The 22,041-nt window shown below is 45.9% G+C and overlaps 1 protein-coding gene across 2 annotated transcripts in view; it reads left to right on the top strand.

The window, feature by feature from the left end:
* Positions 1-22,041, top strand: part of LOC139749830 (uncharacterized) — a 405,404-nt gene that overhangs the window by 266,505 nt on the left and 116,858 nt on the right. For both annotated transcript variants that reach the window (XM_071664127.1, XM_071664126.1), the window contains exon 3: positions 8,155-8,318. The gene's annotated coding sequence lies outside the window, so the exon portion shown is untranslated. The remainder of the gene's footprint in view (positions 1-8,154; positions 8,319-22,041) is intronic.

The raw sequence follows: 22,041 nt of genomic DNA, 5'->3' as shown, positions 1-22,041 counted from the left end.
GTGTGGGAACGTCTGTGCCTACCTAGGAAGAAAAGTCTGCCGTGGGGGAGGAGGGCGCGTAGCGCTTATCGCTCACCACGGTGGCCACGCTTCTTTAGCGACTACTGCTGAATTGTTTGTCCCCTTGCTACGTGTAGTGTGCAGCCTGGTTTCAGTCTGGGATAGCGAGTGGGACTTCGCCGGAGTAGGTTGGGTCTCGGAGGAAGGCTCGCGAGGTTCCGGAAGGTGGAGTGTGAACAAGACTCATGTCATTGTGGGCGTGTGGGCGTAGAGGGCGTCTGTGTCTGTGTGCGTGTGGGCGTAGAGGGCGTCTGTGTCTGTGTGCGTGTGGGCGTAGAGGGCGTCTGTGTCTGTGTGCGTGTGGGCGTAGAGGGCGTCTGTGTCTGTGTGCGTGTGGGCGTAGAGGGCGTCTGTGTCTGTGTGCGTGTGGGCGTAGAGGGCGTCTGTGTCTGTGTGCGTGTGGGCGTAGAGGACGTCTGTGTCTGTGTGCGTGTGTGGGTAGAGGGCGTCTGTGTCTGTGTGCGTGTGGGCGTAGAGGGCGTCTGTGTCTGTGTGCGTGTGGGCGTAGAGGGCGTCTGTGTCTGTGTGTGTGTGGGCGTAGAGGGCGTCTGTGTCTGTGGGCGTAGAGGGCGTCTGTGTCTGTGTGCGTGTGGGCGTAGAGGGCGTCTGTGTGTGTGTGCGTGTGGGCGTAGAGGGCGTCTGTATCTGTGTGCGTGTGGGCGTAGAGGGCGTCTGTGTCTGTGTGCGTGTGGGCGTAGAGGGCGTCTGTATCTGTGTGCGTGTGGGCGTAGAGGGCGTCTGTGTCTGTGTGCGTGTGTGGGCGTAGAGGGCGTCTGTGTCTGTGTGCGTGTGTGGGAGTAGAGGGCGTCTGTGTTTGTGTGTGTGTGTGGGAGTAGAGGGCGTCTGTGTGTGTGTGTGTGTGTGTGGGCGTAGAGGGCGTCTGTGTGTGTGTGGGCGTAGAGGGCGTCTGTGTGTGTGTGGGCGTAGAGGGCGTCTGTGTGTGTGTGCGTGTGGGCGTAGAGGGCGTCTGTGTGTGTGTGTGTGCGCGAAACAGCGGTGACCATTAAGCTTGTGGGGGAAAAGTATAAGACGAGCAGAATATTTACGGTTTAGTCTTAACGAGCTTGTGTTCAGTGGACCTACAGGAGGTGGGAGGTGGTGTAGATGGTCGTAAAGGAGGTGGTAGGTGATGGGGATGGTTGTACAGGAGCTGGGAGGTGGTGTAGATGGTCGTAAAGGAGGTGGTAGGTGATGGGGATGGTTGTACAGGAGCTGGGAGGTGGTGTGGATGGTTGTACAGGAGCTGGGGGGTGGTGTGGATGGTTGTACAGGAGCTGGGAGGTGATGTGGATGGTTGTACAGGAACTGGGAGGTGATGTGGTTGGTTGTACAGAAGCTGGGAGGTAGTGTGGATGGTTATACAGGAGCTGGGAGGTGGTGTGGATGGTTGTACAGGAGCTGGGAGGTGGTGTGGATGGTTGTACAGGAACTGGGAGGTGATGTGGATGGTTGTACAGGAGCTGGGAGGTGGTGTGGATGGTTGTACAGAAGCTGGTAGGTGGTGTGGATGGTTGTACAGGAGCTGGGAGGTGGTGTGGATGGTTGTACAGGAGCTGGGAGGTGGTGTGGATGGTTGTACAGGAGCTGGGAGGTATTGTGGATGGTTGTACAGAAGCTGGTAGGTGGTGTGGATGGTTGTACAGGAGCTGGGAGGTATTGTGGATGGTTGTACAGAAGCTGGTAGGTGGTGTGGATGGTTGTACAGGAGCTGGGAGGTGGTGTGGATGGTACAGGAACTGGGAGGTGATGTGGATGGTTGTACAGGAACTGGGAGGTGATGTGGATGGTTGTACAGGAGCTGGGAGGTGGTGTGGATGGTTGTGCAGGAGCTGGGAGGTGGTGTGGATGGTTGTACAGGAGCTGGGAGGTGGTGTGGATGGTTGTGCAGGAGCTGGGAGGTGATTTACATGGGATTGCACGGTACAGGTCGAGAGATGGGAGTAAAGAGACAGTTCAGTGTGAGATGTTATTTTTAAAATGGAAAATAGTTTGGTTTTTTTCATGATTCTCGATAACATTCTTGGATCTAAGTATGGCTCCACGTATGGTCACCAGTATGGTCCCCCAACCAGGGCTCCACGTAGATATATATATATATATATATAGATAGATAGATAGATAGATAGATAGATAGATAGATAGATAGATAGGTAGCCAATTGCAGTAGCCTGACTCACCTATAGCTGGAGCTAACGAGCTTCGGTGTTGACCAGGAGGACTGGCTGGAACTCCAGTTTCTTCCGGAAATGTGATAACGGACGGGCAGCAGGACCGGATTCTCTCTCTCTCTCTCTCTCTCTCTCTCTCTCTCTCTCTCTCTCTCTCTCTCTCTCTCTCTCTCTCTGCAAATACTCTCCCTAATCCCTCCTTTGTGAGGCTGGATGTCCTCTGTTCTTAAGACTTTAAGCCAAGGAAATAGTCAGTTTCCTGCGATCTAGCTGGTTTGCATGATAATAAATAGAGGATGTTATTCTATATTTATTTTTTTTTCTATTTTGCTTAATCGCCGTCTCCCGCGTTAGCGAGGGAGCGCAAGGAAACGGACGAGGAATGGCCCAACCCACCCGCACACACATGTATACACATAAACGCCCACACACGCACATATACATACCTATACATTTCAACGTATACATACGTATACATACACAGACATATACCTATATACACATGTACATATCCATACTTGCTGCCTTCATCCATTCATGTCGCCACCCCTCCACACACACACTCACACACACACACTATATATATATATATATATATATATATATATATATATATATATATATATATATATATAGTCCTCTGTTCTTAACGCTACCTCGCTAACGCGGGAAATGGCGAATAGTTTGAAAGAAAAAAAAAAATATATATATATATATATATATATATATATATATATATATATTGTAATGTTTAGATCGAGTTGCCCATTTACCCAATGGGTTGTTACACTAGTACAAGACAAACGAGCAGTTTGATGCATTAAGGTAGTTTAGTTATTAAATGGCTCTCCACTCTGAATGCCCTTGCTATCTCATACGATTAAGGAGTCCATCCTTTCCCTGCTACCGTCTGTAGCGCTGCCTTGGAGCTAGAGTTCCTGGGGGGCTGTACGTAGATATAAGTAAACCATTTCTTCTGCCAATTGACTTTGAGAATGGAATATTCTCAGCTTCCAGCAAAAAAAAAAAAAAAAAGAAAAAGAAATGATAATGAAAATATGTGGATGATATCTCGGTCGGGTTGAAATAGAAATTGCCAGAAGTTGGTGGGTATGAAAAGCGATTGGTCGTAATACAAACATATTTTTGTTTTTTTGTTTTGTTTTGCTTCGTATTGTGGAGAGGGGGTCTGATGTGGCCAGTCGGTGCGTCTTTTCCACTGTTGTGTGTGTTTGTGTTTGTGTCTGTCTGTTTGTGGTGTGTGTGTGTGTGGTGTGTGTGTGTGTGTGTGTGTGTGTGTGTGTGTGTGTGTATTTAAAGCTAGGAGTAAGCCTCCTCATGGAGGCCTTGCATGAAACGAAACTTAGAATAATGATCTTTTAAAGAAGGATTTAAAAATTAAGTTTATTATTTTGTTTTCTGAGGAATTGGTGAAAACCTATTTTTCGTTCAAGACCCAGGCACGTTTGAGGTGGTGAGGTGGGCATGAGAAGGTGACAAGAGAGTCCCAAAGCTTAGCCGTGGAAGGAAAGAACGAACACGTCATCAGTGGCCCACATGACGCTTTCTTTTTTTTTCATTTCCCAGAACTTTTTTTTTCATTTCCCAGAACTTTTTTTTTCATTTCCCAGAACTTTTTTTTTCATTTCCCAGAACTTTTTTTTTCATTTCCCAGAACTTTTTTTTTTCATTTCCCAGAACTTTTTTTTCCATTTTCCAGAACTTTTTTTTTCCATTTTCCAGAACTTTTTTTTTTCATTTCCCAGAACTTTTTTTTTTTTTCATTTCCCTGAACTATTTTTTTTTTTCTTTTTAACAAGAGGTGACACCGTGAGTGAAGTGTCATCTATGCGAGGTTGTATGACCAGAAATACACAGTCTTGTTCAAAAGAACATCTCACTGTAAAGAAGTTCACCTCTCTCTGCTACTGGAAGTAGCGCATTCTCAGGCTGTAAGAGAGTCTGTGTTAGAAAGAGGTCCCGTGGTGGTGGTGGTGGTGTAACATCAGGAATCTCTCATAGAAATTGGTCTTAGGGTAATTGTAGAGAGAGAGAGAGAGAGAGAGAGAGAGAGAGAGAGAGAGAGAGAGAGAGAGGGGAAGGAGGGAGAGAGAGAGAGAGAGAGAGAGAGAGAGAGAGAGAGAGAGAGAGAGAGAGAGAGAGAGAGAGAGATTTGTTACCATATCTTCCCAGTCTTATTTTGTTGAATAACATTATTTTTTTTTCCCCCTTTTTCTTATTAATCACTGATACGATAGTAACAGGTGTGGGGCGCGCCCCTGCCCCTGCCTCCCTCACCATTCACAGGCACCCCGGTACGTGTAATTACCCCCCTAACAACCACCACCATGTATAATTAACTACCGCGCACACCATTTGATCATTGATTAGCCCCAACACCTACCTCAGGTAGGTAGGTAGGTGTTGGTTGGTGCGGGCGTCCATCATCACGGGATTAATTAGGTAATTAGCCCAAAGGAGTTTAGCCTCCCCTAGTGGCCGGATGGTTAAGGGAATTTCTCTACCCTAAAATTCCCCCCCCCTAGCATTTCTTTCTTTCTTCGTCTATGTCGCTGATAAGAAAGACCTGTTTCCCAGTTCGACTCCCTTTTGAATGTCTTCGTTTCTATAGACTCGACAGGGAATGGTCTGTCTCAAAATTCCCCAATGGTCTAGGTTGCCATCTTGCCGATAGGGGAAATTCTGCTTGCTCCAAAAATTCCCCGAACATCGAGTTAAAAATTCCCCGAACATCGAGTTCGTATCATGAAAATTGGGAAAGCCTGACCCAGAAATTCCCCCTAACACCGAGGTTACCATCATGTCGATAGGGGAAAATTCTGCCCCCTAAAATTCCCCCTTAGCATCCAGGCTAGTGTCATGCCCGATAGGGAAATTCTGCCTCAAAATTTTCCCCTCCCAACGACCTTCGTTTTCTCGCGAGCCGACAGGGGGGGAATCTCCATTTTCCTCTTCGTTTTCTTTTTTTGTTTTGTTTTGTTTTCCCTTCCCATGCTCACGCCATACCCCCTCCCCCTCTCCCCCTGCACTATGTATTTCCCGTTTTCGCCCTCCCTTCCCTTTCGTATATATATATATATATATATATATATATATATATATATATATATATATATATATATATATATTTTTTTTTTTTTTTTTTTTTTTTTTTTTTTTTTTTTACTTTGTCGCTGTCTCCCGCGTTTGCGAGGTAGCGCAAGGAAACAGACGAAAGAAATGGCCCAACCCCCCCCCATACACATGTACATACACACGTCCACACACGCAAATATACATACCTACACAGCTTTCCATGGTTTACCCCGGACGCTTCACATGCCTTGATTCACTCCACTGACAGCACGTCAACCCCTGTATACCACATCGCTCCAATTCACTCTATTCCTTGCCCTCCTTTCACCTTCCTGCATGTTCAGGCCCCGATCACACAAAATCTTTTTCACTCCATCTTTCCACCTCCAATTTGGTCTCCCTCTTCTCCTCGTTCCCTCCACCTCCGACACATATATCCTCTTGGTCAATCTTTCCTCACTCATTCTCTCCATGTGCCCAAACCATTTCAAAACACCCTCTTCTGCTCTCTCAACCACGCTCTTTTTATTTCCACACATCTCTCTTACCCTTACGTTACTTACTCGATCAAACCACCTCACACCACACATTGTCCTCAAACATCTCATTGCCAGCACATCCATCCTCCTGCGCACAACTCTATCCATAGCCCACGCCTCGCAACCATACAACATTGTTGGAACCACTATTCCTTCAAACATACCCATTTTTGCTTTCCGAGATAATGTTCTCGACTTCCACACATTTTTCAAGGCTCCCAAAATTTTCGCCCCCTCCCCCACCCTATGATCCACTTCCGCTTCCATGGTTCCATCCGCTGACAGGTGATAACAAGTAGTGGTGATGTGAGAAGGAGATGGAATGAGTATTTTGAAGGTTTGTTGAATGTGTCTGATGACAGAGTGGCAGATATAGGGTGTTTTGGTCGAGGTGGTGTGCAAAGTGAGAGGGTTAGGGAAAATGATTTGGTAAACAGAGAAGAGGTAGTAAAAGCTTTGCGGAAGATGAAAGCCGGCAAGGCAGCAGGTTTGGATGGTATTGCAGTGGAATTTATTAAAAAAGGGGGTGACTGTATTGTTGACTGGTTGGTAAGGTTATTTAATGTATGTATGACTCATGGTGAGGTGCCTGAGGATTGGCGGAATGCGTGCATAGTGCCATTGTACAAAGGCAAAGGGGATAAGAGTGAGTGCTCAAATTACAGAGGTATAAGTTTGTTGAGTATTCCTGGTAAATTATATGGGAGGGTATTGATTGAGAGGGTGAAGGCATGTACAGAGCATCAGATTGGGGAAGAGCAGTGCGGTTTCAGAAGTGGTAGAGGATGTGTGGATCAGGTGTTTGCTTTGAAGAATGTATGTGAGAAATACTTAGAAAAGCAAATGGATTTGTATGTAGCATTTATGGATCTGGAGAAGGCATATGATAGAGTTGATAGAGATGCTCTGTGGAAGGTATTAAGAATATATGGTGTGGGAGGCAAGTTGTTAGAAGCAGTGAAAAGTTTTTATCGAGGATGTAAGGCATGTGTACGTGTAGGAAGAAAGGAAAGTGATTGGTTCTCAGTGAATGTAGGTTTGCGGCAGGGGTGTGTGATGTCTCCATGGTTGTTTAATTTGTTTATGGATGGGGTTGTTAGGGAGGTAAATGCAAGAGTCCTGGAAAGAGGGGCAAGTATGAAGTCTGTTGGGGATGAGAGAGCTTGGGAAGTGAGTCAGTTGTTGTTCGCTGATGATACAGCGCTGGTGGCTGATTCATGTGAGAAACTGCAGAAGCTGGTGACTGAGTTTGGTAAAGTGTGTGGAAGAAGAAAGTTAAGAGTAAATGTGAATAAGAGCAAGGTTATTAGGTACAGTAGGGTTGAGGGTCAAGTCAATTGGGAGGTGAGTTTGAATATATATATATATATATATATATATATATATATATGAGTTACCCCAGCGGCAAAGGGAAGGAGACAGTGTGAGTACCGTCTTATGCGCCCCTCCGTTGTACCGTCTTATGCGCCCCTCCGTTGTACCGTCTTATGCGCCCCTCCGTTGTACCGTCTTATGCGCCCCTTCGTTGTACCATCTTATGCGCCCCTCCGTTGTACCGTCTTATGCGCCCCTCCGTTGTACCGTCTTATGCGCACCTCCGTTGTACCATCTTATGCGCCCCTTCGTTGTACCATCTTATGCGCCCCTTCGTTGTACCGTCTTATGCGCCCCTCCGTTGTACCGTTGTCCCTCCTCGCACACGTACTCGTCTTGCAGGCCATACCTACTGACTGTCAGAAAAAAAATGTGGTTTGGTAATATCGTTGTTGATGTGTGTTGTGTTTTGAGTGATATACTTTGTCTTTTGTTTGCTAATGGATTTTTATTGTTGTTTTTGTTGCTTGAGGTGTTACTTGAAAAGGATGTTCGTCTCTGCCCCTTTCTCCTTTCCCTACCTTCCCACCCCCACTTTTTTCTGTATGGCCTCGCTGTGTATACCGTGTGTATTTATTTCCGATATATTTAGCCTTCGGCTGCAACTAATTTACTAAATGCTTTATTTTATTTTTATTATTATTATTATTATTATTATTATCATTATTATTATTATTGATGGTATATTTTTTACTGATATTAATATTATTATCGTAGGTGGATTATTATTATTATTATTATTATTGTTTTCATTATTATTATTATTGATGGTATATTTTTTACTGATATTAATATTATTATCGTAGGTGGATTATTATTATTATTATTATTATTATTATTATTATTATTATTATTATTATCATTATTATTATTATTGTTAGTAAACACAAATTTATCACCTTTAATTCTTTCAACAGAGAACGAGCGAATGGTCATTTCCCACAGGCGGAGTCACATCTACACGTATAAACTCGATATCATCACCCATCACGCCCACGGCCCACGCCCACGCCCAGCACCTCCACCCATCACTGATGGATGGGGCATCTAGCGAGGGGGCGGGCCATTCAGCGCAGGACTGGTGAGTGAGAAATGGTTGACTGTCTTTTGTTTAGCCAAGCGAGGGTGATTTCTTTTTTTCTGGATGGGGGGGGTGGGTTTGGGAAGGGGATTGTGGGGATGGGGAGGGGGTTATTAAACACGTAGAGAGGATTGGAAGCCTAATCGTACAACGTATAGCCGGGAGAGCCATTACCCAATCCCACTACAGGACATGGCTATAAAAAAAAAAAAAAGAGTGTCGTATTTCAACAGAAAACGACGCTTGAAGTTCAGTCTAACAGCGGTAGAATAAAGAAGAGAAAACGGGACTCGAAGTCACGAGAAACAGAAGGAGCCGACGATGTTCGAAGTCGGGAGTTGCCAAACGGGTTCCCGAAGCTCCCGAGAGAAAGTGGGGCCGCTGGGAGACCCCAGAGCGAACTGGGTTCATGGAGAGAGACTCAGAGTGGAGGGGTGGTGGCGACATGTGGGTGTGTGTTTGTGTGTGTGTGTGTGGCGTGTGGCACATACCCCCATATAGGAGAGAGTTGGCAAGGCTAGAAGAGAGAGAGGGTGGCAAGGGGTTGGGAGGCCACACCAGCACACCCCCCTGGTGCCTGTCACTAGGTAATTGCGTATTGTTTGTGGACAAGAAGGTGATGGACGGAGTGTTGTGGCGCGCGCCTCTCTTCCCGGGGTCTTGTTCCGCGTCACAAAGGCTTCGTCTTCGGGGCCATTGTTATCGTTTGGGATGGCCCAGGAGGGGGATGGGTGTGTTGTTATTGTCGGGGCGGAGGGGGAAAGGGGGCTCTACCTGGTCTTATTTTAGATACTTCTTTCTCTTTTGTGCTATTTTTTTTCTCTCTCTTTTCTCTCCCTCCCCCCGCTGTTGTTATCATCTCTTAATGCTCTTTTATGTTCCTTGGGTTTATATTGTACGTCATCCGTCAGGTTGAGGTGGGGAGGGAGCGAGCGGGGGAGGGTTTGAAGGTGTGTGGGTGTGTGTGGGGTCGGTGGCGAGTGTGTTTTGGCAGACGGGGATGAGGCAGGGTGTGGTGTTCTGGTCTGCGAGGTAGATGAGCTTCCTTCTGACCATGGCATGCAGATCAGAGAGAGAGAGAGAGAGAGAGAGAGAGAGAGAGAGAGAACCCTTCGTCAGGCGCGTGCAGATCAGAGAGAGAGAGAGAGAGAGAGAGAGAACCCTTCGTCAGGCTGCGCGCCATCGCTGTCCACGTCTTGGTCGATCTTGGGGAACACGTGCAGTCGGGGACGACGTGGTGGTTAAGAACGAGCCAAGGGATGGATGGCCGGCCCTCGCTGGACGCCTGGCAGGCCAGAGCAGCGAGGCCCGTTGTATCCTGTGACCCCCCCCTCGTACACTGAGGACGCCTTTACCCACGGCCTCTGACCCACCCCGTGGACCCCCAGTGTTGAAGACGGGGAGATATCGGCACTCCAGTGGGGCTATGTTTAGAGCAGGGAGACAAAGAGCCGACGGCAGAGAAGGACGGAGGTAGAGAGGGAGACGGTGAGCACATAAGAGAGAGGTGTAGTTAGCGCTACACATAGCGCAGGAGACCCGTCGTATATATATATATATATAACCCCCCAGATTACACACGCTATCTTTAGCTATTGTTATCGATCCCCCCCCCCCCCTCTCTCTCTCTCTCTCTCTCTCTCTCTCTCTCTCTCTCTCTCTCTCTCTCTCTCTCTCTCTCTCTCTCTCTCTCTCCTTAGAGGTTGAAAGGGCGTGCGTAGTCCTTCATCGGAGATCTGTCTTAAGTCTTGTCACTCAAGACGCCTAGTCGTAAATATATATATGCCAGTAACGTAAGGCCGTCTGGTCATACCAGCGTCTCCAAGCTCCTCACGCTCAGGGACTAAATGCTTCTGGAATCGAATATATATATTTTTTTACGAACTATCATGTGAAATGTGGATTTTTTTTTTTTATCCCTATCGAGTGGCTTTGAGGAACCGTTTTCCTCCCCAGAAATGGCTTATATATACACACACACACACACACATATATATATATATATATATATATATATATATATATATATATATATATATATATATATATATATATATATGAATATATATATATATATATATATATATATATATATATATATATATATATATATATATATGAATATATATATATATATATATATATATATATATATATATATATATATATATATATATATATATAAAGAGAGAGAGAGAGAGAGAGAGAGAGAGAGAGAGAGAGAGAGAGAGAAAGAACCTGTTGGTCAGTGAGGCCCGCCAGGCGGCGTTAAGGCATTAAGAAGTCCACAAAACAGCGGACGTGACGTTAATCACCGATGAGTTCTCTTTGATCCCTGTCGTTTAAACACTGCCTCCCTGCGATAATCTGATGCCGTGGATAACGATCGCTCCTGGGACGATCTCGTGAAACATTATTTAGATGGATCAAGAAGGAAGGAAGTCAAGTTCTTAAAAAAAAAAAAAAAAGAAATGGGTTCAATGAATAGTATTGGTTAACGAAAGGTTTTAGATCCGCCGTATCATTTATCCCTGATATATTTATTGGTGATGAATGAGATTCTTGAGGATCAGGTAGCCAGTATAAACAATTTAAGGTACGTAAAGGAATTCTCAATTAAAAAAAAAAAAAAAAAAAAAGAGCCTCGCTGAACAGGCTTGGGTAGCCAGGAAAGGTTTCGAAACCCATTAATCACATTAGGGCGACTTCGCGAGAGCTCGTATGTCGGGATTCGACTCGTTGTACCAGATGGTAGTAGTGGTTTAGGAGGAGGTATCTCTCTGTACCGATGATAGAAATCTGGGCATTCTTATGTCTGGCTGGATTCGTTAACCGGATAAATTGATGGAGGGGGGTCAAAGCCAAGCCAGAAGGCGTCCATCACAGCGATAAGAAATAGCCTCGTTGAACGTCATTATGATCGTTGAACAGTCGGTGTAGTTGGGTGGGATTTATTCATATATTGTTTACGATTCGCCGAGCCTTTTCTATGGTTGGCGGAGGCCCTTTGGATGTATATAAATGGCCTGGGTCTTTTGTCCCAGAACCCATAGATAAGGTCGAGTCAGAGGCCAGGATGTCATTATAACCAACCGTAGTGCCTATTGGTCGTACCCGATGTGGTCAAGGACCGCACACCATCGTCCTCAGGGGTCGTGCCGTCGTGCTCTAGGGTCTTAGGTCATGCTCAGTGGTCGCACCGTCGTGTTTTAAGGGTCGTACCATCGTGGTCTAGGGTCGTAACGTCGTGCTCAAGGGTCGTACTTTTATGCCTTGGAGGCAAACTCGACTCGTGGATCAGAATTAAGGAGTTGGTGACTTCCTTCTCCTCCTCCTCCAAACATTAATGTTGATCCACGATAGTATTGCCTAATTATTCCCATCTGAGATTATTGACAAGTGTGGGAATTTCTTGTCTGTAAATTATAATCAGAGTATTAAAGATCACTTCTGTTGATTAATCGCATTATACATCCTGGCGCCTCTGCGTCATTGATCATAGATTTCGTCCGAGTGGTCGTGATTTTGATTAATTTCTATTCATTCGTGAGTGTTATTTAATATTCTTCTCTTATTGTTTAGTCTCTGCTAAGATTGTTTTGCTCGACTTGTTGTGATTTGAGTGAATCTTCTGTGAATAGAAAGGTTTTCATTCAGCAAAGTTAGCCTCGTTGACCATAGCAGGGTGTTAACAAGACTTAAATGACTGAAGATGCCCTAAAACCTAGGGTTATAAGTGATTAAGAGGACTCTTAACTGCTGGGTGTTTGTAAAACTAGGTGATTAGAGAGGCTCCTATTAGGAGCCAGACTAGATTAGTTAATCTAAGCTTGGAGGCTTTAGAGCAAAGGGATTCGAGGAATGGGGATGGGTGTGGATGAGACACAAAAACATCCTACTAATTGAGACTCACACGTTGATCCTCGTTAGATAGCAACACAGCTCAGTGATGGGCCTGGTGGGTGAGGGTGAGGATGAGGAGGAAGTTGGTAGTAGGGAAGAGGCTTCTTCAAACAGTAGCGAGATGGGATCTGTAGATCAGTAGAGGTGGGTGGGTTACCAGGAAGCCTGAAGCGTCACCACGGCTAGGTGGTGCCTCCATTCAGGAGGAGGAGGCAGGCCTTCATTGGCGTATCTAGGGTATGGCCGATAGAGCAGGTGCCCTAGGCGCCACTTGAAGGGGGGGGGGGGGACGTGCGCCACTCAACAGGTTTGTGTTTTGATTGTGTGCTGCCCGGTCGACATTTTTAACGGTCTGGTTTCGTGAGATGAAAAAGAAACTCGCCTACTTTTCAACTATAGTGATATTTTGCTACTATGAGTTGCATTACCGCTTCAACGTTACAGTTTTGGACCAATAAAGTCTTTAAGACTTTATATAGATTTAAGTTTGGCCAAACTCTTCAACAGTTTATAATTACACTGTATATATTGTTATATACATCCACTGTATGTACATTTTTTTTCTTAACCAAGCCAGGGGCGCAATTTCAGTGCTTTGCCATAGGCGCTATTTCCCCTAGATACGCCCCTGGTAGCCTTAAGCCAGGTGAGTGGTTCTTTCCATCCAGAGGAGGGAGGCTAAAGCCAGATGGGTGATTCCATCAACCAGGAGGAGGGAGGCTAAAGACAAGTGGGTGGTTCCGTCAGTAAGGAAGGAGCGTAAAGGCAGGTAGGTGGTTCCATCAACTAGGTGGGAGGGAGGAAGACCAGAGAGCATCGTTATCCAAGGGCGTGATCTATTACCCACTAATGGCCAACGGGAGCTAATCGCGACATCTGTGTAGCAGCCTTTAAGTTACCTGCCCCCGGGGCTCCGGGAGGCTAAGATGCCTCCATCCTCCTCCTCCTCCTCCTCCTCCTCCTCCTCCCGCTCCTCACCTTCAGCAGCCTCGCCCAGCTGGAATGTACTGACAGAGGTGTCCTAAATGCTGCTGGTGCATGTCTTTGCGAAGCTTTTTGTTATCCGCGAAATCATCGCTGGAATGATGTTTGGACTCCTGGAACTTTTATGGTTTCTGTTAAATGTTTTTCGTGCGTTTCTGGAAGAGCCTTTGCCCGAACCTGCTGGAATCTCGTATAAGAACTATCTGATACCAACTGGAAGAACCTGGAAAACCCACTGGAAACTCCTTTTATGAACCAGAATTACGTTACAACCTGCTGGAACCTTCGGTTAGAAACCATCTGGCATCTGGGAGAACCTGGAACCTACTTCTGGAACGGATAGAACCTCCCCGTCACTCACCAGAAGGGCGTAGAAGCTACTGGAAGCTTCTGGAACATCCTGTTTGCATACCTGAAGCCTCCAGATCCCCCGCTGGATCACTTGTATAGTCTCTGCCCGCGACATCACCAGAAGCTTTGTATCCTTGGGGTAGGTAAAGTCTCGTCTGGCTAGAGGGACCACCTTTACGGTCCGTGTTACCCGAGGTCCACTACCGTCCACGTGAATGCTCCATCGTTCCCTGTGTGGACTTGACGCGTTAATCATCTCGAACAATCGTTATGTTAACTCTTAAACTACTGGTGTCTCAGATTTCATTGATTTTCGTTGGTAATCACTTATGTTTTCGTCCGTCCATCAACATGGACGGCTTTGCCTGAGCGGTTTTCACGGTTGACTTTTGCGCGTTAATTTGTTAATGATAAATTAATTGTGTTTGGTAATTATCATTATTTTATTTTTTATGTTAGCTTTGACGGTACAGATGACCGAGACCCCAGTCACGGCCATCCTATTAACGAATACATATATATATATATATATATATATATATATATATATATATATATATATATATATATATATATATATATATATATATATATATATATATATATATATATATATATATATATATATATATATATATATATATATATATATATATATATATATATATCGACCAATCCGCTAGGGGTGGATGAACAGCTGGGTTGACTGTGGGCAGTCTGTTGACACTTCTTCTAGACTCGGCGTGAGCTCCTGACGAGGATTACTTTCCTTTCTAATTACATTTCAAAAGACACGTGATTCCTTTTCTCTTTTACTTCTTTCATTTCTATCATCTCTTCATTCCCCGCCTTTCAGGTTTACTTTATCCTGTACACCGACGTTCATAATGATCTAAGTTAGAACTGCTAACTTTATCTGTTGCATTTTGATGCCTTCACCTATGACGTATACGTTATGGACACCTCAGACTTAGAATAAACTTAGAAATGCAAACCTCAGACTTAGAATAAATTTAGAAATGGAAACCTCAGACTTAGAATAAATTTAGAAATGGAAACCTCAGACTTAGAATAAACTTAGAAATGCAAACCTCAGACTTAGAATAAACTTAGAAATTGAAACCTCAGACTTAGAATAAACTTAGAAATGGAAACCTCAGACTTAGAATAAACTTAGAAATGCAAACCTCGGACTTAGAATAAACTTAGAAGTGCAAACCTCAGACTTAGAATAAACTTAGAAATTGAAACCTCAGACTTAGAATAAACTTAGAAATGGAAACCTCAGACTTAGAATAAACTTAGAAATGCAAACCTCGGACTTAGAATAAACTTAGAAGTGCAAACCTCAGACTTAGAATAAACTTAGAAATGGAAACCTCAGACTTAGAATAAACTTAGAAAATAAATTAGCGACTAAATCGTCAGGCTGAACTTTTATATTTTGAAAAAATTTATTTCTGGCAACAAAAAAAAGAAGAATCACACACACACACACACACACACACACACACACACATACACACACACACACACCCCACACACACATACACCACACACACACACCACACACACACACAACACAACACACTCACGTTCTTTCTGTGAGGTGAACGGACAAGACATGTCTGTGTATTTAACGTTTGAAAATCCTTCTCATCTCATAATTCGTGAGGAACACTCACAGGTAAGGGTAGCCATACAAACAGACGGCAGCTTCTCTGCTTAAAAGATGAGGGATGAGGAATATATATATATATATATATATATATATATATTCTGACAATATTTATGTGACAGGGAGGAGGGGCCGCCTAGCGAATAGCACGTCATTGCCGCAAAACTAGGTGGGTGTGGCGGGCCGACGCTCATTAAGGCTGTGGACGTGAAAGTAGCGATGAAAGAATGAGAAACTGGGAAGGTGTTGTTGGGGGTCGACGACAACTGCGAAGTCTAGTGGAAAGTGGAAGTGAAACACGGGACAGTGATTAGCCTGGCTAGCTATTTATATGTGTTATATTTATATACTGGGTGTTGTTTTTTTCGTCTTTCTTTTAAGAATATGTGAGCAGGGTGCACATGGCCAGATGTGGACACTGTATGTATTATGTAAGGTAGAACATGGCTCACGTGGGACGCGGACATGGAGCTGGGGTTTGAGACGAAGGTGGGGAAAGCAAGCGACGATTTTACGTGGAAAAAGAAAGAAAAAAAAGCGACTTAGGATAATTCTAGAATGTCGCTTTTAAGTTGAGGTTCCAACTCGGGGTTTTTGCTGAAGCGTAAGTGATTATTGTTGTATTTTAAGGGAGAAATGTGATTGAGTTTTCTTAGACATTAGATTTAATGAAGATAGTGTTGCTTGGTTGTGACTTTGAGAACAGATGGTCCTGGGGTGGATGACCGGAGACGGAGCACTCTTGGTTACTTAAGAAGACATGATTCATATGCCTTGTATTTCGTATAGTATGTGTGTAGTTCGTAGCTTATCACAGATCCGTAAGTGATGGAAGGTAAGGGACGGCATGATGGACCGAGGCAGTAGAGTGTGTGATCTGTCAAAATCTCTCAAACTCTGAAAAGACGACGATGCCCTTAGGTGCAAAAGAAAAGGGAAAGCTGAATGAGGAATATTTAACGAGAAGAGCCTGATCTCAACTTGTACATGAGCTTCTGTGATGTACAGTTAGATACTTTGGGTTAAGAAATAAGGAAGGTTTGATGCAGAAAGGCGAGGGTAAAGTCTGTGTTCTCATCTTGAAATTAACTTATCATTCTTAGTGATAGGGATTGCTTGTGATGTCTCCCATCACTCTCTGAGGTTGAGGCATTTCTCCTCTCATGTGTGGTAAGTGGAGAGTCAGAGTCGTCTTCTCTCGAACTGAACCGCACGTTGGCAAGTCACAAGGAGTAAAGTAGCGAGTGACAGCGATAGTCGAGACGGTTCGTGAATCACTGGTGCCGGATCTTGGGCACATCTCAAGAATGATGTCTAGAAAAGAGATGGGTTGAGGATGGTTGTGATGGCTTAGATCAAAGGATCATTCCCTTCCGTAAACACGAGGGTATGTGATGGGGTTAAAGTGAAGTCAGAGGTAGAATTGTTACCCTGATATTATTCTGCTTCGGACCTGAGATATAATTTTTTTTGGTTCTGTTAGTAATTTGTGTAAAGAGGTTGTGTTTTAAGAGATGTATAGAGCCACTTTGTCATTGCCTTCGTACCGTGATGTATGGTCGGCCAGTGTTGTGTGCAAGTAGAAGCATCAGGGTGATACATGTCCAGTATGTACCGTGGCATGCTGACAGTCCTTAGTCCTCTGGAAAGAAGACAAGCCTGTGTACCACCATCACGGGGAAGCAGGTCTTCCTGACAAGAATGAAATGCGAAGTGGAGAGTGTCATTCCACGGAGCTTCTGTGTACAGCGCTGGTGCAGGCGTTGATCATATAGGATCCCAGGTTGGTGGGTTACCTATCCTAATGTCTATCCCAGTCGATCTGGCTATGGTATCAAGCGGGTACTGAAGGTGGTAAGGTGGCATTTGAGGATAGTGGACAGACTGCCCAGTCCAGGCGATGGTTAGAAGAACTTTGAACGCTGAGAAACATTGATCACGTAGACGTTTTTTTTTTTTTAAGTCCTCACTGTAGGCTGGACTTGGGGTCTGTGAGATGATTAGCCTTGTAGCAGGTTGGTCGAGCGTGGTGGATCGAGGACAAGGTCGGTGACAGTAGAGAAGAAGTAGTTCTCTTCAGGGTCAGATGGAGAGCAGTGGTGAAGCTGCCGGCCATTAAGATACTGAGGTCACAAAGAAGTGATTTTTCCTTTTTGTTTTTCAATTCAAACAGCAACAGACCTCCGGGTCCCTTCGAGGATAAGCTTTGTTTCTTCCTTATCCTGAAAGAATGTCAGAGAGCGCGTCGGGACTACCGTGGACCCAGGGTAGCGTTCGAAGACGCTTGAGGAAGATGGGTTGTTGAACATCAAGACGTGAGTGGGACCACATCTTGGTCTGGGTATTCAAGGGTGGGAGGATCTACCGGTCAACCCCGACACATCCTCATGCATGTCGTGGGGGATTGACTCCCTCCCCCATGTCGATAGTAAGCAGACCTTTCAGTACGTAATTGCCTTCAAGACAAAGGCTCTGATTACAGATGGAAGAAGGCATGAGGCTCATAGCAAGTGATCGTCAGTAAGGTGGGTTTGAGTCGAAGGTATAAACACCAGCGCCTATTATCTGTCGCCTGACTTCTACTTTCTTTTTTCTTTGGGAATAAATGAAGTGTGAAGAGTGTCAGGTTCGCCCAGGTTACCTTGGCCTGGTAGATGGGGTCGACGGCTCGTAGTGGTTAGTGGCGTTGGGCCAGGGACACAACGGATGACCCCTTCCTCCCTCCCCAGCCACACGTCGCCAACCTTACCACCCACCTGTGTGTGAGCGTAAATGCGTGGACGTACGTAACCATTGGCTTGCGTATCGCGTGGCCCCCAGTAAGCTTCACCAGTTGGCATTTTTTGGGGAGCAGAAACAGAAGTAATATCTATGGAAGAAGGAGAGAGAGAGAGAGAGAGAGAGAGAGAGAGAGAGAGAGAGAGAGAGAGAGACATTGTAACGTAGAGTAGGTGGGTCAGATTATGAGATCAGTCTGGCTTTCGGACTCGACTCTTATGTAGTACGTAGATCAGGAACCTCCGCTGGTGTGAGAGCAGTACAACCTTGCAAGGACGAACGAACGAGTCCCCTGTGTCGTGTTGGAAGATCTCTTCATGAGAGATGGATCTTCAGACATCTTAAGAGGACTTCCACTAGTTTCGTAGAGGCAGACGTGACTCTCTGTGTAATGTGGCGATCTCCAAGACAGAGTAGATGTGATGCCACTTATGTTTCTTGCGTTGAATGGTGCAAATATATTCATCAAAATAGATGGGAATATATATATATATATATATATATATATATATATATATATATATATATATATATATATATATATATGTATATATGTATATATATATATATATATATATATATATATATATATATATATACAATTTATTATATAATATATAGGCGTGTGTGAAAATTGATACGTATTAATGTCTGTTCTGTGTTTTGTGCTTGTGTGGGTATGTATTATCAAGAGGTCTCGGGTTAATTTGAGGTGCAGCAGAAGCCCAGAGGAGCTATTCTGGCGCGTGTGCACCAATTTAGAAACGCACCAAGAACAACACTCGCGCTCTATTTCGAACTCAGTGCCGGAGAAAATCCCCCAGGTGACCCTTCCCTCACAGTAACGAAGGCTTCTTATTATTGTCAGCGAGGGATAGTGTCATTATTCCCAGATGTTACCAGTCGTCTTTATTATTATTATTATTATTATTATTATTATTATTATTATTATTATTATTATTATTATTATGTTCCTCTCCTCTAGTGACGTGAGGTTGGAACACAGCATTATGCCTATCTTTTTGCCGGGAGTGTTTTACGTTAATGGTAAGATTTATATATATATATATATATATATATATATATATATATATATATATATATATATATATATATATATATATATATATATATAGGCCCTTATACCGTTCGGGTTAACGTTTTTTGTTGACGTGGTTTGAAAAGGGTTTCCGTTTTTTGTTGACGTGGACTGGAAGTGTCTCCGTTTTTTTTTCTCTCTCTCTTTTCTTTTGACTTGTAGTACATTTGTGCGACCCTTGTTCCGTGGTGCGCGTGCGCGCCACTAGGGACGCGTTAGCTTCGTTAGCCTTTTTTCGTCTTCCTCTCCCGTTGGAAGTGTCAATTCAGGTCACGAATCAAGTCGACCTCCTCCTCCTCCTCCTCCACTTGACGTTCGTTCCCCCGTGTTAGAGTTTCGTATAGTGTCAGCTGCACCACCACACCGTCACGCTGTCAGCTCCTCCTTACTGTCAGACTGTCAGCTCCTCTTTACTGTCAGATTGTCAGCTCCTCCGTAACGTCAGACTGTCAGCTCCTCCTTACCGTCAGACTGCTGTCAGCTCCTCCTTACGGTCAGACTGCTGTCAGCTCCTCCTTACCGTCAGACTGTCAGCTCCTCCGTAACGTCAGAGTGTCAGCTCCTCCGTAACGTCAGACTGTCAGCTCCTCCTTACCGTCGCACTGTCAGCAGTTCCTCCTTAATGTCAGACTGTCAGCTTCACCGTAACGTCAGACTGTCAACTCCTTAACTCAGATTGTCAGCTCTTCCTTGCCGTCAGACTGTCAGCTCGATAACTAGATGGGTTAAGGAAGTTCCCACTTTTAACACAGTGGTCACGACCGTGTTGTGTTAAGGATGGTTCTGTGTCACATGGTCAAGTAGGTCATAGAGTGAGCTAGTTAGTCATGGGTGAGAGTTAACACCTTCTTGGCATGGGTGAGCAACACCATGGTATGGGTTAGTGCCTCCATGGCATGGGTGTAGAGGAACACCACTTGATCATCGCTAATCATCATGGTTGTCTACGACATGGATGGGGTCACGACAGAACACCACACCAGAGCCGAACTGTGAGGATGACAACCCAGATCTCAGACTCCATTACTTCTCCTCCACCAACACCACCACTGTGATCCCCACCTCCAACACCACCACTGTGATCCCCACCACCACCACCACCACCACTGTGATCTCCATCACCACCACCACCACCACTGTGATCCCCATCACCACCACCACCACCACTGTGATCCCCTCCACCACCACCACTGTGATCCCCTCCACCACCACCACCACTGTGATCCCCTCCACCACCACCACTGTGATCCCCACCACCACCACCACCACCACTGTGATCCCCTCCACCACCACCACCACTGTGATCCCCTCCACCACCACCACTGTGATCCCCTCCACCACCACCACTGTGATCCCCTCCACCACCACCACTGTGATCCCCTCCACCACCACCACTGTGATCCCCACCACCACCACCACCACCACTGTGATCCCCACCACCACCACCACCACTGTGATCCCCTCCACCACCACCACTGTGATCCCCTCCACCACCACCACTGTGATCCCCACCACCACCACCACCACCACTGTGATCCCCTCCACCACCACCACCACTGTGATCCCCTCCACCACCACCACTGTGATCCCCTCCACCACCACCACTGTGATCCCCACCACCACCACCACCACCACAGTTCACGCCTTAACCAGCAAATCAAGGGTGTTCAGCCGCGGTAGTCTTATCATTACCCTGGAAGGAGCAGGTAGACTGAGGAGATGAGGGAGTTGGGCTGGTGTAATGGACCTCCTTAACCCTCATTAGGACGGTTTTTTTTTAAAAGGTCTTGGGGTCTTCCGGCGCTACCACCACGCCCGCCAGCACCACCACGCCCGCCAGCACCACCACGCCTGCCACGCCGCCACCGCACTGCGTTGTTACCCCCTCCTCGTCGTCGTCCTCCTCCTCCAGGTACAATTTCCCCCTGAGGCACGAGAAGGCATCCTGCGCGTCGAATCCTGATGGTAGGATTTGAGAAGATATGGCGCTGTACTGACACCTTTCGAAGCGTAGTGAGTTGTGGTTAGGTTAGCTGGGGTGGGTGGTCGGTTGGGACCACAGAGGAGGTTAGGGTAGTGCGTTTGCGATCTGTAGATCAAGGGTCGTCCTGATGGTTGGGTCCCATCGTGAGGACCCTCTTCAAGAAGCCCCTCCTCACCCCTTGCCTGCCACACAGCGGAGCAAGCGCATCCCTCCTCCGCCGCTCCCTCGCCGTGCGTCTCCCACTGTCACTTCCTCCCTCCCCTTCTCCGTAAGACCTGTCGAACCCATGCTACTACACGCCTTGCCTTCCCCGTCATCCCCACCACCCGTCCGCCACTCTCCCACACCTCTCATCATCGGAAGGCCGCTCTCACACCAAGAAGCATGTGAGAGAGAGAGAAACCCTTCTCCCTTCCTTACTCTTCTTTTCTCTCCCTCACACTCCCTCTCCCTCCTTCTAGCGAGATGGTGTAACGCCCAGAACCTACAGCAGGTGCTGGAGAGATGCGCCCCATTGTAAGCCGAGCCAGAAGGTGTAACATGTAAAAGGCGGGACCCTGGTCCCTGTCCTCACACGGCGTTGGCCCTCTGGGGAAAAACCCGTCGTATTTCCCCAGATGTGTTAGGTCTCATGGACGGGCGAGGAGCACCTGACACCCCCTACCTTATTGACGCCCCAGACCTAATTACGTGCAGGGATCAGACACGGCACTGTATGGGGATGCGTTGTGTGGGTGTGTGTTGTGGCTCTGCTCGTGTATTGAAGCTTCCGAGGTGTATAGAAATGTGGCGGCCGTGTGGAAAGAAATGATGTCTGGGTGTATATGAACAGGTGTCGGGGTGGATACAAGCAAGAGGGTTATGGATCTGGAGATGGGTTAGACGTGGTCGGAAAGGTTGTAGAAGGATGCGGAGGTATCGGGAGTAATGTAGGTGAGTTGGGAGC

Source organism: Panulirus ornatus, chromosome 8, assembly GCF_036320965.1.
Source record: "Panulirus ornatus isolate Po-2019 chromosome 8, ASM3632096v1, whole genome shotgun sequence".
Taxonomy (NCBI): Eukaryota; Metazoa; Arthropoda; class Malacostraca; order Decapoda; family Palinuridae; genus Panulirus; species Panulirus ornatus.
The sequence above is the reverse complement of the archived record's forward strand: the minus strand, read 5'-3'. Positions and strand labels throughout refer to the sequence as shown.